Below are 17,025 nucleotides of genomic sequence, written 5' to 3'. Positions count from 1 at the left end.
TGTGCTCTTCTGGGAATCAGGCCATTAAGCACGGATTTAAGAGCTCTGCTGTAGGCACTGGGATTTGTTTTTGTTGTACAATTTGCCCAGAATTTTCAAAATCTCTCTTAATGTCTTCTTTTGGCCACTTTGCAAGTATGAAGCCATTTATTGATCTTGCTATTGCTTCATGCTGCAGAAGCTGGGAAAATCCATACGGATTTTATTGCAAAATGCATTACATACAGTGGTTTGGTCTTCAGGACAGGAAAAGATCCCTTGCTGACTGCACAACCTATCAGGTGCTGTGTTGTGACACAGAAACTCTGCACACTTTGCTCTGCCCGAAGACACCACAGCATCACTTCTATGGGACAGAAACCTGTGGTTATGGAGCCAAAATCTCAACCTCTGTAAACCGACAGTGCCTCTGTCCACACTCTCCTTTCTGTTTCCTCTAATCCCAGTCTCTCTCCTGGCTTTCCAGCCTTTCTCCCCACAGCACTTGGATCTCCATTTGCCCTTCTCCTCTTCCCTGCAATGATTTCCATCTCTCATACCCCTCCCTCATTGCCTCCTGTTTCTCCTTCATTTCATTTCCTCCACACCTCTCCCAGGTCCCTACTCTCCCTCTTTCAGCTCCCTCCTTTTTGCCCTCCCCACGCCATGGACAGACACGGACGTACCCCTGTCAATAGCCATGATTTCTGCAAACTGCTTGGACAGGGTCAAGGAGTTTTCTTCATTATCTTTTTATTGCAAACAGCCTCTGAATACAAGAAGCTCCATTAGTAAATATCGATGCACAGCAGGCTGGGTGCACATAGATTACCACGACACGTCAAACAGCAGAAATGACAAATAGGCAGCCGAGCGCAGGCAGCAAGAAGAGCTGTGTTAACGTAAGCAAGAAAACAGAGCAAATGCAACAAGGGAAATAATTAAAAACAAATACATTGGCAGATTCCCACCACTGGAAAGGCAGAGGGGAGATGGAGGCTCAGTAGTGGAAACCTTCACCAAGAGGCTGCTCATGTTCTGAGTACATCTCCCCAGCTCTTGCAACTGCTGCTCACGTTGCAGAGCCTTGCAGAGGACTCACAAACCCATTTCCAGACAGAATTTGCTCCTGAACACAATGTTTTTACAGGAATTTTGGTGCACTCACATGGGGGGTTTGAGAAGGACTGTGTTCGTGATGGAATCTTTCTAATGGCTTTGACCATCATCATTGGTGGGTTTTATTTTCAGGACATAATCTCATCTCAGCATGACCATATACATGTTTTGGAAGATGCTATGAGATGTAGTGAGAAGGAAAATAAATAGCAGAGTAGGAGGATGGAGGAAAAATCTGGATGGGGGCACAGAATGAGATTCTAAGAGGAGAGGATGGAAAAAAATCAACAAAAACTTGAATAGAAAGACAGACAGACTCACATTTCTCCATGTACAGCTCCATCAAAACCTTCTGATTTGTTACCTGTGAGTGCAGTTCATAGACTGCCAAGGAGCTTTATGGATTGACACCACCTCTGCATCTGGGGCTGCAGTCCTGACAAGGATACACAGCACCATTCCTTGCGAGGGCACAATCCATTACTGCTCCCAGTTCCCAGGACTGTTAGCTAAATATCACCGGTGGGAACCTTTTGTTTCCCATCAGCTCTCCAGAACATGCCCAGTGCTCCAAGTGTGTCCTGAAAGGTCAGATTTCCTCAGTTCTAGAATTCAATTCTAACCTATTCTGCACATCCCACCTGGCTCTCCTTTAAGCCTTTCAGCTCTGGGCGAGTCCTTAAAAATAAATTCAGGAAAAAAAAAACCTGGTGCTTCTCATAGAGACTCTTTCGTTGAGCACTGGGTAAATGGAACTGTAGCAGAGGTATTTATGAAGATAAAATCGAGAGGGTCAAACCTATCTTCATTTCAGTTATTACAGGGCTTCAGTTAGTCCACGCAACAGACACACTTCTTGCCTGTAACACCAGCAGTCAGCTGCTTGGCCCTGCGTACTGAAGTACCCTAAGACAGAGTAAAATCTTACAGGAAATGGAGCAGGGCGTGTATGAACCACTATTAAGTTCAGAAGGAAAGCTCACTTGCTAAAGTATCTTTCCTGTACTGTATTGGCATTTGAGGCCTCATGAATAGCATCCCTCTTCCCTATATGCAGTTCCCTAACTTCTGAGTTTTCTATGACTCATTGCCCCAAGCAGCAATGAATTTTCTCTGCCAGCTTGCTAGTTCTGGAGTATTAACAGAATATTGAGAATCTAATTTCTGATCTCCCTTAAAACCTCTTGGTAAATGGATCTGGCTCAGAGAAAGGACGAAAATAATGTGCGCAATAAAAAAAGCCCCCAAAAAAGGAGGAGAAAAAGAGCGAAATGAAAGAAAAAGATGGGATTTCCAGAGAGTCCTGACTGATCTCCACTTCATTATTGAAAGATAGGACTATTAAAGGGACACAGTAGGCCTGAAGGAATTGTGTGATCATTTGTGCAAATGGTAATTTCAGTGTTCAGTCTATCATATCCATAAACATAATGTGGCTGGGACTGACATGAGTTATAGCAAATCCCTTTCCCAGGAGGCTCCGTGCCACTTTGATGCAATGCCTGAGAACGCAGAGCGCTGGAAAGGAAGCGACGCTTCCCCTGCCGCTCATCTCCACCGAGCCGGTGTGTGAAGCCACTCTGATTACAGCAGATTTGTGGAATTAAATGGAGGAGCCATAGGGCTGACAAAGAAACTGTTCCAATTGCGGAGAAGCTCATCCCTGTCTTGTACTCATTCGCTCACACAACTGAACAAGCAGAAATCTGTTTGGTAAATAAAGATGTGCGACTCAGGCTCAACGCGCTCCTTTGCTGAAGTGCTAATCCCAAGGGATGCATGTGCCAAACACTTCCCCACTCTACAGATGTGCTGCCTGGCTCTGGGTGTCCACGCATGCCTGTAGGTGGGGGAATATATGTCCTAACATTGAGACATCGCTCTTCTCTTCCTAGTGAACTCGGCAGCCAGCCATGCAAACAGGGATTTTCAGCTGTGCCTGGTAAAGCTGCACACCCTAATCCCATTGACCTTAATCTCAATCTACTCGTAAGAATTGAACATTCTCAGACGAGTAAGAACCCATCAGCAATATAGTGAACTCAGCACTAAAACACCGGTCCTGCACAGGGATAGCCTTGACCTCCGAAAACAATCCTGTTCTGTTTCTGACCCAGGCAAATGAAGCTTTCACACAACTTTTGAGACAAACACACCCAAGCTCCCCCTGCTTTCCCAAGACAAAAGCCAGAAATTTATCTTCTATATTCATCGGTTCCGGAAAGTTGGAAAAAAGAAAGCAAAAAAGATATTTAATGTCACAGTACTCAGTATTTTTTTCGTACAGAATCCAAAGAATTGGATTCTTATTTGTGTAGAATTTCTGAGCAACACCTTCTTGACAAAGGCTGATGTTGTGCTGACTCCCATGGCACACACTGCATGAGGGGCAGGGCTTTCCTTGATGAACCAGCCACCCTGGGCAGCATGGAGAGGGGAAGACAGATGGGCTTTGCTGGGGAGTTTCTTGGAGAAGTGGATCCTAACAGTGTCCTTTACTCAATGCAGCACAGACCTACAGCCCTCTCACCACTTGGCTACCCCACATACCAGCCTCACATTTCACCTTAGTCTCATATTAAGATCATGAACAGTATCTAAAGTATCATCCACTTTTCTGAAAGCATTGCCTTTGATATTTCTACCAGTTCAATTTAAAACATTGACTTGTTGGTATTTTGTTTTTTGTGGGTTTTTTTGAGTTTTTTTTTTTGAATTTTTATTTTTGTCTGCTTGTTTTCCTTTGGATGTTGTCTTTCACAAGTAAGAAACAAGAGTCAATTAAAAGGAAACATTTTCTTTGCTCAAGGGAATTTGTCTGCAGTAGCTAAGGAAGAGCTCTGTAAACAGGTAAACCTGCTTGGCATACCCCAGGTCCCCAGAGCATCAGTGGGTTCTGAGACCTCTGAGCTTGCTTGGAATTGTTCCTCATCGCTCTTTGAATGGCATTTGACTTGCAAATCTGAATGTCCTGCAAATGGGCTCAGAAGACAGACCCATTAAAAAGTCTAACAAATTGGTTTTATACCTCAGGCATTCTTGCATATTGTGTTCCCAAGCAGGATCTGGCTTTCTAAAGCAACAATTTCTGCATCTCACAGCAATGGATCAGCCACAACTGACCTCCTGCCATGGCACTGACTGCGTCTTGGCTATGACTGCAGTTTGGGGCTGGCTGCAAACAGCAAGTTGCACTGGGGTCTGGGTGTGACTGGTGCAAGGAGAACTGAGGATGAGCTGCTTCTGTAGAGCCCACTGACAGCTCCAGGAGAAACAGACCCAGAGCAGATACAAATGAGGGACCTGGCCCAGGGGCCTGAGCCAAAAAAGAGGGGAGAGGGTTTTCCCGGGGTCAGGTCTCATACAGTCTGTGACCAGGACTACTAGCATCAGCCATGAAACTAGAATAGCTCTGGTAGGGAAAGCTGCAGCTCATTAGGCTGCATTGCCTGGTCGCATGTGGTTTCTCTCTCAGCTCAAAGCCAGCTCAATTCTTTCCCCAGTTAGACATTGACCTAAATTATAGAGTTTACACTCAAACTTTACAAAGCATTAATATTGAGATGGTGGGTTAAGTTTCCATCTACAACGCCTTTCATTTTATAGGAAAATCACATACATTTTAGTTTACATGTCCTACTTCTCAACTGCTCAGCTGGTTACTCATCTGGTTTCCTGCTGTTTTTTTTTTCCACTGGTTTAATTCTCTGACTTGCTGAGCATGCTAGAGCAGCACCTGATCTTTGTCAGTAAAGGAGGCCAGAACCAGGCTTCCTTTCACCTGGTCCTTTCAGAGCCAAGGCCACAACCACCCGGAGCCTGGTGCCTCCTGCGACTCATCTTTTGATCTACGAATAAAACAAAGACATTTCCTATGTGTGTAGACCAAAACCCACCTTCATCTAGCACCCTTGCCCATAGGAAACCAGGTAGGTTCTATCTGTTTTGGTTTTTAAATGCTCAGTGGGTGAAAACAAAGCTGCTCTGCAAAATTGATTTCACCTCCCAGAGAAGAACTCTGCCACCTTTGTGTAACACCATGAAAACAAGGGCTGGGAACAGGGAATGCTGCTATAAACTACAGAGTCATTAATGGGCGACTCTGTAATAATCAGGTGTATTTATAAACCAGGAACAACTTTCCCAGCAAGACTACTTTCCATCACCTCCCACCGCATTATTGTTCCCTGCCACATCTGTCAGCTCACACTTGCATTGTTAATTAAGTGAACCACTCGAGGCAGGTGAACAGAGAGGAAACAACTGGTAATTTTCCCCGTGATCATTTCTCTCTTTGGTCTGTGCACTTGCCTCTCTCTATTTGTCCCCAGCACAGAGGTGAGCCCAGGAATTGCATCCGTGGGGAGAAACGCAGCAAATCGGGTAGAGAGGAAGGACAAAATTTGCTGAAAGCCTCATCTGGAGCTTTCAGCATCTCACGCAGATCCCATTACTGCCTTCAGAGGGAGGGAGGGAGGTGGAAATGCTACAAGGAACAACAAAAAACAGTACTTCATTCCACTTCCCTATCCTTACCTCCTCATCCTCCTCCCTTCCTTTGCTTGCTTAGGAAATGGCAACACTACCAAAATCCACAGGCATCTTCAGCTCTTTCCCCTCTCTCTTGACCTTTTCACAGTTCTAAGGGTTATTTAATGAGCTTAGAAAAATAATGCATCAGTTAATGGCAGAATCCCTGGAAGGGCAGCATTATCGAGCTTCCCTCGCCTCCTCCTCACCCCCACTGGAGGCCACATCACCTTCCAGCCTCCAGTTCCAGCTTTCTTTCTTCTCTAATTTCAGATGTCTTTAAATTAGTACCACTTAATGAAATGGAGAAAGAGATCAGCAAGGGACCTGGAAAGGGGCATTTAAATGTTGATGTTCATATGCTAGTGAAAATGAAGAGTGATTTCTTTACAATCACAATATAGCAACTGGTGTATAATAGAAGACCTGCTAATGTGGACACACTGTTACATATCATAAAGGCGGCCACAATACACTGTAAAATAGTGAGGGGATAGGATAACGAACCCAGAAGATCTGGACAGCTTAACTCATTCTATAAAAGAACCCATCAATCTAAGCAAAATTACGAAAATTTGTTTTAATAAATCTAGAAGTCAATAATCCTGCCTCTTCTCCAACAGAGACAGAAACTACTGCCCACAGGCACTATGAACGACCCATCTTTCTTCCCAGAATTAAACTTCCCATGATTTCCAATGACACTTGAGACTGTTTTATAATTCAAGACAGAATCCAGAGGCTGTACATGGTTCTGAAGATAACACCAAGTACAGCCCAGCAGCGTAAACCTCCTTTGGAAATATTTTTGGGCTTTAGATGTAAGTGGAAGTAGGCTGGTGCAAAACAGAACTGGGTCTTCAAAGTGGTGCCTTTGCTCTGGTAGGTAGCCGCTCCATATCACTGTTTAATCATTCTTTGTCTACGAGTAAACTAACCCTTTCCATATGGAGAATCATCCATCATATTTCAGGGACTTAACCAAGGTATCAGCAGTCAGTACTAGCTACCTTGCACCAAGATAGTTTGGACTACCTATCTTGGACCTCTTGTGCAAGAGAGATACCTCCAGGATGACTCAACGCACCTAAGATCTGAGTCACATTCTGAAGGAGGCTCTTACATTAATTACAGAGGAGTTTCATATGACTAAATCCCTAAGAGAAGTACCTTCATCAAGAATCTCAAGTTAGATGGGATGAATCTCAATTTTTCTGAACCCCCGAAAGTCTTTGCAGAAGAGCTCTCCTCTCTGCCTCTGAGAAGCCTGCCTATATTTTTCAGCTTAAATTTAATCACAGCTAGTTGGCATTCATTTGTTCTTGTGTCAGTGCTACCCTTGAGCTTAACAGATCATCTCCTTCCCTGGCATTTTGAATTGTTCTGCTCCTCTTATCCTCCACAAACCTCTCACTCATTTAGCAACAGCAGTTATTTATTTCTCTTAAGAACTCAAGTCTTTGACTCCCCATCCACTTCATTATTCCACCAGTCCTTCCCAGAACCTGCTCCTCCCCATGACAATCTACACTGAGCAGGGTGTCTAGAACAGCATATAGTAGTAAAGATGAAAGGGTAGCAGGTATTAATGTCAAAAAAATTTGCTTTTCTCTTGCTTTATTAGACATGTTGCCTCGGGTATCTGAGAATGTTTCCTTTTCCACAGCTCCACCACTTACTGTTGCTTCAGTGATCTAAGGTGGTCGAACATATCCAGGTATTTCTTGGTTTCATTATCACCGCTTTCCTGTACAGATTTCTCTGTTCACTTGTCCAACGGTTATCAGCAGCCCAGAAAACTCCACTCAATTAACACTGGCTTTTTCCAGTATCATTTGTCACTGGTATTTTGTGTCAATTGCCATTAGTGGTGAGAATATGAAATCGGATCAGACAGGACTGACCCTTCCGCAGCTTTATTACTGACCACCCCCACTGAAATATTTCCCTTCTTGGAGAACTCATCCCTTTTTGAAGCACTCTTCTCATCTGATTTAACTTCATTTTACCTACCTCTGTCTTAATGAGTATTTCTCATACTGCACATATCAAATGTTTCTAGCTTATTTGGATTCAGATCTAAAGCACATCAACTAGCTAGAAAATAGTTACCATATTATTCTTCTGCGGTCTTTTCTTGCAGCACACGTTGTGATCCATCTTACTGTTTTAATTATTTTGCCTTTCAAAGTTGTTTTTGCATACTACAGAGGTCACGCTAATAGACTTACAAATGCCTTGATCACTTTTTCCCTCTAAAATAGATGTGCCATGCTTTCAATTCTTTTGTAATACAGTATCAACCTGCTTCTGCGCCAACATTCTGTAAAACAGCTCTTTCAGATATCAGAAATAAAAGCAATTTCTTCCCCTCGTTATCATCTCATTATCGAACCTCTTGCATCATCAAGCAGTTTGAGTTTTACTTCTACCTCAGCTATAATGATTTAAATGTCCACATACACCATCCTGCCTTCACACCATGGTCATTACCAACATCCTTACTGATACTGAAAGGAAATTATTCATCTTGTTTGGTCACAGGACATTTATCCTTTTGACTTTCTGAATCCACCTAGTTGCCTGCCGGCTTTAATCTACAGAACTACACCATAGATGCCTTTTATCCTAGGATCTCCAGCCATCTCCCTTGTGCTAACGTAGTCAGTTACGTTGAAAAAAAATAATAGGGTTATTTCTAGGATTAAGAGAATGATCTTATGCCTCAGAACTTTCAGAAAGGAAAAAAAGAAAATAAATACAAGTTACTCACTCTAATTAGAAGTCCATATGCAGCCGCAGGTGTTGAACAGAGCTGGAGTGATTCCTCCAGGGTACCCAAACGATGGACACAGTAACACAAGTCAAGTTTACCTGGAAAACATATTGTTGAATATTGAGGTCAGACTTATTCCTCTACAGGGAAGCAGAAAGACTTTTGTCCACAAGTTATCTAAGTTTACCCAAAATACATTGTAGGCATGTAAAGCAGAGAGCAGCCTTTTTCTTGGTGCTCTGCACAATGATCACTTTCACTTCATTAAATAAAGCCACTTCTTGTCTCATGATCTAATACTGAAATGAGCATACAAAAAACAAGATTTAAGTGGTGCTATCAGTTGGAAAAATTCTGTGATCTACGTTCAGTCTTAATCCAGGCGTTATGAATTTGAATTCCCGTTTGATTTTGTACTTGGAAGGAGAACACCTTTTAAAGTCAGACTTCGGTGGTCAGCCAGCTGGCTGCCTGGACAAGCCATGTTACATCACCCTCCAGTAGCCCATCAAACCCACTACCTGGGGACTGAGCATTTTAGGATACAAAAACATCAGAGTAGGGACACCACCCTTCAGCCCCATTCATTTCCACGTTTCCTCAGTTCCTCCACCGAATACTTTTACTGGATCTCTATCACATGCATTGTCACTCATTCTGGACCATTTTCTTTCTATTGCATGTACTAATAGCATCTGCTAGCACATACATTGCTGCTCCGCAGAGAATGGGGACTTTAAGGACTGTCAGATGACTGGAGACAGATTACCTAGGGGTTCCTTCTCCTTGAATTATTCTCCTATGAAATTCTCATCTGCAGGCTGCAAAAGGGAAACGACAGAGAGAAAAGAAACAGCTTCTCCCTGTCTAAACTTTCTGAGGAGCCTGTCGCGCTAAGTACTGGCCTGTCTCCTCTCGTTTGCGTTAACAGTGTCTAAATCAACTCTTTCAACTCGCTGCCTTCCACAGGAGGAGCTGAGGCAGCAGCACAAATGGATCCTTAAGTACAAGGGGCTGGAGTGAGCTATTTCCATATGTACTTGGAGGTAGGGGGAAAAAAAAAGGTACTTTTAGTTTCAGGTTTCTCTCTCTCTTCCATTAACACAAGCCTAGGAACCACTTTAGGTTTGATTTTATATTAAACACGTCTCAAAATAACTTAAAAATGGGTCGGACTCTTAATATCAAATAATAACAGCCTGGGGATGAGCGTGGTTTCTGTACTGGTGGCCACGTGAGATGGCAGCACTGCAGCCCTCACACAGCCCTTGCTCCATGCTCAGGGCACGGCGGGCACAGGTGGGCAGCCAACCCAACCCAACCCAGTGTGCTGCCTGCTGGCCCTGATGGTGTTTGCTCCAGGACAAGGCACACCTGCTAAAGGCTGCTGTTGCTTTTCCCTTTGGTACAACTGGTGGAAGAGTGCCAAGAGCCAAAGCTGCATCCTCCAGGGCTGATAGCTCCAAATTCTTTCCTGTTTCCCACTAGCAGGGAAGAAGAAAAGCCAAGAGCGGGTGTGCAGCAGGGCTTTGGGGCTTGGATGTGGCCAATAAGTTGACCCACCTGCCCCTAACAGCAGTGAGGCAAAGCCAGGCCAAGCTCTGGCTCCTGCAGCCTCAGTCTGTGCGTGCCTGCTCTGCTGGAAGCTCTATCTTTGGAGTGTTGCAGTCACCAAAAATGAGACTGAGGCCGCCTACGGGCTCTCTTGCTAAAATTGCTTTCATTTAGAACTATTTATCAGCATTTTCACACCATTTTTCAACCACTCTCCTCAGCAGCTCCATGCAATGCAAATACCTCCAAGTCATCACGGCGAGCCAAGAGAGCCCAGCCTGATAAAACATAATGCGCGAGGCAGGGAAATTCAATTACAGCGGGCTGATGTGCTAGCCCCAGCTTTTTGCTTCAAAGGGGAGGGATAACAGGTAGACAGATTTTCTAGACATGTGTGTGCAATCGCTCTTGCTGCTGATCTCTCCGAGGCAAAGTGACAGGCAGCTTCACTCAGACCGGGAGAACTTAATTCCTGCAATGTGACCCACTGCAGAAGCTGAAACTTCATCGACACCACATAAGCTTGGTTCTGAGGATGTACATTAGGCAAATTTCACCCTTACACCCAGCACAAAGCGCTCAGGATTAAGTTTGGAACATTTCTATGATTTGAGGGTGGAACAATTTAAAAATGATTTAAAAAAAACCTTTGGCCACAGCAGCAGGGCAAGGAGGGAAAGTGGCACATCTGCCTTATCAGCCATTACACCAGGTAAGTAGAAGCCACAGGTTCTCTGCGTGCATTTCTCTGCAAATGTGAAATTTATCCCAGAAAGCTGAAGACCAGATAGAAGAACTTTTCAATATTACATCAGCAATGTGCATTGGTGGGGTCTGAGCAGCCTTACCAGCAGACAGGAGGCTCGCTCCATTACCACTGAGTGCACAGTGAAAGTCTGGAGCACAGCTCTGATGCTGTTTCCAAAATACTCAGATTACCCTGTGATACTTCCCTCAATTCAGAGCCTTCACTATGCAGCAAGAACAAAAATCTTTCCTGAATGTACGCACACACATCCTTTTTTTTTCTTTTTTTCCATCCTTTGAGTAATTATTTTTGTTCTGACAAAACCAGAACAAGCAGAGCAGCTATGAATATCTCCAAAGCTTTCAGAGAGCAGGCACAACCCACACACCAAGCTGCTCTGTGCTAAAACACAACATGAGGAAACTGGCATGGCTGAGTCCAGCTGAGGGACGCTGCTGGGCACTGAGAAACCTGCAGGTGGGGTGAGGAGGCTCCTCTGCATCTCCAGGGCTGCCTGGTGCCCCCCTTCAGAGCTCCTTGCAGCCTCCAGGGCTCACAGAATTGAGGTGGTTGGAAGGGACCTCTGGAGATCGCTGAGTCCAACCCCCTGCTAAGGAAGGTTCACTACAGCAGGTTGCACATGAAAGTGTTCAGGCAGGTCTTGAATATCTTCAGAGGTCATCCCCTAACCTATACTGATGCATACAGTTGTGCTGCACAGTTTGGTAATTCTGAGCACCCCTTGTACAAGTGCAAAGCCTCATTATTGCTATTTATTACCTTGGGTAAATATTGGAACAGCAGCATTCGGAACGCACCAGGATGCAGGTAGTTCAGCCCTGAGCTCTAAGGAGCCCACTGAACTGTTAAGCTGCTGAACTCCTCCTTGGGTCCGTGGTGATCCAAGGAATTAACTCAGCCCTATCTGCAGAGATTGAAGGGCACTGAGATGTGGCTGCACTGCCTGCACCTCTGTGTAATTTCAGGCCGGTACTTAAAGCCCACAAAGTTTGCACAAAAGTGCTTTGCACAAAAGTGCTTTTATAAGGAGTGCTTTCCTGTCCTGAATGCCAATGCACTTGCAGCTACATGAAAATCAATAGCAGGGAGAGGAAGGAATCCTCTGTGGGGAGAGACATCTTGGAAAAGCAGATATAAAGGATCCATCGCCTCACGCTAATATTCCATTTCAGAAAGCCAATTTATTATCCCTAAGGATTGGAATATTCTGTGCCAGGAAAGGAGTTGTTTGAATGGATGTGTGTGAGGGGAGACACACACACACACACAAACATATTGATCCAAGCTGTATTTATGATTCCTCGCATCTCTAAGAAATTGATTTCAGACTATTCTGCCTCTCTCTGCCTCACTCCAGCTGAAAATCAAAGCTCAAAATCAGTGTAGGACCCCTTAAAGAATTATTCTGATTGAAAAAAAAAAAATTAACTGGAAAAAAAATTTATCTGGAAAGAAAAACCCCTTCAAACCAAGAATCCCATGGATTTGGTGCTCAATACTCTGACAAGCATCTTTTCAAATAAACTGAAAACTTAGAAATATCATTTAAGATTAAACAAGCAAACAAACACAGCTCTGCTTCTTTCTTCCCTTTTCAAGGAAAGGATTGAACTTATTTTCAGCAAGTTCAGATGACAACTTGAGTTTGCAGTTGTTCGTTTTCTCTCAATGAAGTTTTCCCCTGCATTTCAGTATTCTCATTAATGACTTTATTTACTGATTTATTGGTTTGTGTTCTTGAGGACTTACACAAAACTGGAGTCACAAAATAGTCCCTGTGCCAGCCATCTGCACTGGCACACACCTGCAAAGGGGATTCCAGCTCTGAACCTAAATACATGACCTGTCCTTATTAAGCCAAGTGCCAAGACTTGGTAATCTCTAAGCCCCAGTTTAAAACAAGACCTGCAGCTTCACTGAGTGTGAAACACTCTGAAGAGCCGATGCACAAAGCATTGCTTTGCAGGAGGTTGGCCTTCAGCTGGTGTCAGAGCTCTGCAGGCTCCAACCAGAACCGTGCTGAGAGCTCACATCCACAGACTCATTCTTTGGTGTCTGAGCACCCAGAAGTCCCACCTGAGCATGGAAAGATGTACAAGATGAGAATGGTACTCAGCTATGGATCCTCGACTCCTTCCAGCTCCAACCTTCGCCTTCCCCATTTTCATCTGCCCATCCGTGCTTCCCGGCCCACTCTGCCTTACCCACCAAAGGGACCCACTTCATTTCATTCTAAGCACCACACACCAGCTAATTATAAACCAAACACAAATTAAACCCATCTTCCCCTCCTCCTCTCCGAAGCCCCTAATTGCCCATTACCCTGCATTGTGCTTTGACACAAAAGTAATTCTACTAAGTGGGGAGTTTTGTTGTTGTTTTTTCTTTCATAAAAACTGTTAATTTGCTATTAAATCTCTTGTTGAAAGACTAATAGCTTAATGAATGCATTAAACATGTGCAAATTAGGTTTTTTTTAACTGCGTTACTTAGTTGAAGATTGAAAGGGTATGATACATCATCGTTGGCTCGGTAGGATTTAATGAGGCATTAGGCCATCTTCTGTCTTGGAGGCCAGACTTATGAATGATCCCCAGTTCTGCAGAGGCAATGCTTGTCCCAGGTCCTTCTCCTGCTGGTGACATATATTTTCCCTTTGCCTGTTTCTTCCCCCGTCACCACTGATGTACATGAAATAAAAATGTAGTTTCCAGATCAGTTTTATAATGAAAAGTAGCCCATTGCTGATGACAAATGTTGTTTACAGTCACTAGAAAAGAGGGTGGAATGGTGAGTGAATATATTAGAGGAGGAGAGGATAGCTTTTATATTCATTATACTGCCATTTTGGGCCCGTGAAGACACATAACCTTTCTCTTTCTCCCTTCATCATACAGTCACTTTCAGATGTCTACATTAAAATAAAAAGCTGCAGGCAGTGTGTTTTGCATTAGCTGCTATCAATGACGAAGACATTTTCCAGCAGTCAGGCAGAGCTCACTGCAGGAACACCATCCCTCTGCACACACTCATGGAGGTTTTTCCTGGGTGCCCTTCCTACTGCACCCCTCCTCAGCTTCTCCCTGCTCCACACTATAGAAATCCTGCATAGGATACCAAACAGGGGCCAGTGTAAGGTTGTGATCCTGCTGGGTCATATAGGAGAGTGGAGCCCATCTGAGTGATGTAGCACAGCAGCAGCCATTGGTGCCTACTGAGAAGTAAACAACCTCTTGAAGAGGGTTATCCGTGAATATTTTAGACCCATAGGGCCTGAAGTGAAAGCCACAAGCCTTACCCAGTGAGGGTTGAGAGCAGGTACCCAAACTCCACCACAGACTGCATTTGAGCTGTGGAAATCCCACTGGATGGCCCACACATGGGAGGGTCTGCAGAAGCTTGCAGACAGCCAGCACGAGCTCATTCCTACACACTGCAAACATGAACAGATTTGGAGGAAAATCTCTCCTGTGAGGCCTGTTAGACTTCTGCTGCACAGGGAGAAGGGGAAAAGGAAGGAAGGACAGTGGGGTTGGTGGAAGAAAGAGTTCTGTGTTGGCAGTGACAAAAAAGAAACTCTTACTTTTGAGGAAAATTTAGATAAATTAAACTTCAGGGGAGGGAAGTATGGTTTTAATACTTCTGGGGTCCTGTCTGCCAGTTGAAGAGGACGAGGTCTGTGGTGAGGTGGCTGCAGGAGCCGACACGTGCTGGAACAAACCCAGAGTCAGACAGCTGGCAGCACTCCCACCCTCACATCTCTGCTCCACGCCATGATCAAAAGGCTGTCAGATACTAATGAAGTCTTAATGCATCATTTCCTATTCACACTGACTCATGTGAGACATCTTGGCCAACTGAGTTTCGTTGATCACATACCGAGGCTCCTTCTGCAGTGATCAGCTCTTCCAGATTCAGAACAGCTGAGTTTGGATCCTGGTGTGAATTACCATCTTTTCAAACCTTTCTCCACTGATTTTACATGGAGCTTTAGGGGTTCCAGCCACTCATCTCTAACAGTCGAGTCAGATGTCTGAAATTAGACAATGCCTTATAAGACTGTCATTGATTCAGCTCTGAAAACGCATGTGCGTGCTGCCATTAATGGCTTGTGGTGAGACATTGCCTAAGGGCCCCAAAGAGCCACAGGCACAGAATTATTGCTGAGTCAGTGATTTCATCTGAGCTGGTACCTCCACTGCTGGATGGAAATCTCATGGAAAGGGCACTCAATGGAAGGAACATCAAGGACACGTGCCCCGTCCCTGGAGACTATCAGGATGAGGCTGGATCAAGCCCTGGTTTTAGCTCTGCATGTCTGTGCTCATTGCAGGGGAGCTGGACTAGGTGACCTTTAAAAGTGCCTTCCAACTCTAAGGAGTCTATGACATTCTAAGGAACAGGAAATGAAAGAGGGTTTAAGAACAGTTCCTCTGCAGTATCATTTAATAGCCCTTGGTCAGGCAGTGGCAGCAGGAAGGTTCACAAGCAGGTCCTTTATTCCCTTAACATGCTTAAATTATTGGTGGTGTTAGGCCTGAATTTCTTACAGTTCTGTTCTGCTCATACCCTGTACTTACAGCTGATTTGTCTTATACTGACTCAGATCGTAAGACTTAAGGAGCAGTATCCTGTATCATCTGTCCTCTGCGTAAGAGCAAAAAGGAAGTTCTGATTGTGCTGAAATCAGTAATAATTTGGCCACAGTATCATCTCTGGTGCTTCCCTTCCCCATTTAGGCCAGGTGGTTTGCAATGGAGCCAGAGTGAAATTGTCAGGCAGCTCTCTTCCAAGGGCTCTGGCTTTCAGGGGAACGTACAAGGAAAAGAACTGACGTCTGGTTGGGAAACATTCCTATCTGCTGAGTCCTAAGGACATGCCTCATATAGCCCCAGTTCTCTGACACATTCATTAATTTGTTAATTAATTGGAGCACAGCTTCTGAGCTCCATTTAGCCAACCGAAAGTCCGGGGTTTAGCATCGCCATCCCCTGAAGGTGCACCCAGAGGGTGATTGGCAGCTGCAGGAGATGCATTATTCATCCTATCTCTCTGGGTATGGGTATTAGTATGAGAATAGTCAATCTGTGAGATGTGTAATACTGTGCAGAGACTTCAGCAAGAAGCTGAGCAACCATCCCAGACAAGGTACCCTCTCAGGTGGTTAATGGAATGAGTGGGATCCCATCACACTGACACTGGAGAACAGCTCCATTAGTGTGCTTGTAATACAGTAATGTGATAATGTGTTGGAAGGTACAGCAATAATAGTGGGGTGGCACAATCCTAGGCTGCAGCAAATGAGGACAAGCCCACACGCAGCAGCCACAAACACAAAAACAAAGGAAGAAAATTTGCTTACCATTGGCAGGCCACAGGTAGGCAGGAATCTCCAACAAAACCTCCTCACCTCTACTGCCAGCCCTTAAATGAGGTCTGGGCAGGGGTGGATCCAGGCTCCATCCCTTCCAGTCACTCGGGGGCATTGCATGCAGCTGAGCTCCCCTGCGTTGGCCCTGCCTTCCACCAGGTGCTCAATCACTGCTTCAAGCCGTGACTTTGCATTTTCACTACAGCACTCTATTAATGCACCAAAAAATAGAATAAACACCCTCCTAAGTTCAGCTAATCTTTTTGCAACTCGTAAGTTATGAAAATGTTTTACAGGTTATCAGCCGTGCTCACATCACCCATAACTAGAAACACTGGATTTAAAATCCTACATTGATGCCAACTGTTCCCCTTTAGAAATACAACTGCTCCTTGGGGAGAGAAGGAAGCCTACAGACTTTACAACACAGCTGATGCTGGAAGCACGTGGGCCCATACACAAAGAGCAGTGGGAGCCTGTGGGTTCAAAATATTTTAAACCTAAATATTCATGCGTGGCATATTAAGAACAACTTTTTTTTCTTTCCAGGACAGTTAGAAATCAGAGGCATTCACTCAAACCTTCATGAACTGTGACTAATTGTACCCCATAAACAGGCAAATATCGGCACATGTGCAGTGGAAGAATTCCCTGCTATTCAAGCCAAGCCGTTGTGTGTTCTCAGAGCCTACAGCCTGTGCTCATATTGTTACCTGCACACAGCACGGCGACGCACAAGGTCAGCAGCAGACTGCGCTCCTATTGTTGGTGTTTGAAGAGGGAACATTTTATCCTTCACAACAAATCTACATATGGGCTATTGAATGAAATACAATAGCCTCACTACATTACTTCATCCATTAGCTAGATGCCTGTAAGGAAAATAAAGCTGTAGTTTTTTTTAAGATCCATTATGGATTGTGAGGT

General features: G+C 44.5%; 1 long non-coding RNA gene across 5 annotated transcripts in view; it reads right to left on the bottom strand.

Annotated features, from left to right (window-relative positions):
• The window catches only part of LOC101748943, a 241,366-nt gene that overhangs the window by 112,522 nt on the left and 111,819 nt on the right, over positions 1-17,025 (bottom strand). For all 5 annotated transcript variants that reach the window (XR_005840308.2, XR_006931685.1, XR_006931684.1 and 2 more), the window contains one exon: positions 8,402-8,502. This is a non-coding gene — a long non-coding RNA (uncharacterized LOC101748943). The remainder of the gene's footprint in view (positions 1-8,401; positions 8,503-17,025) is intronic.

This window comes from Gallus gallus, chromosome 17 (genome assembly GCF_016699485.2).
Source record: "Gallus gallus isolate bGalGal1 chromosome 17, bGalGal1.mat.broiler.GRCg7b, whole genome shotgun sequence".
Lineage (NCBI taxonomy): Eukaryota > Metazoa > Chordata > Aves > Galliformes > Phasianidae > Gallus > Gallus gallus.
Note: the sequence above shows the minus strand (reverse complement) of the source record. Positions and strands in the feature narration are given on the sequence as shown.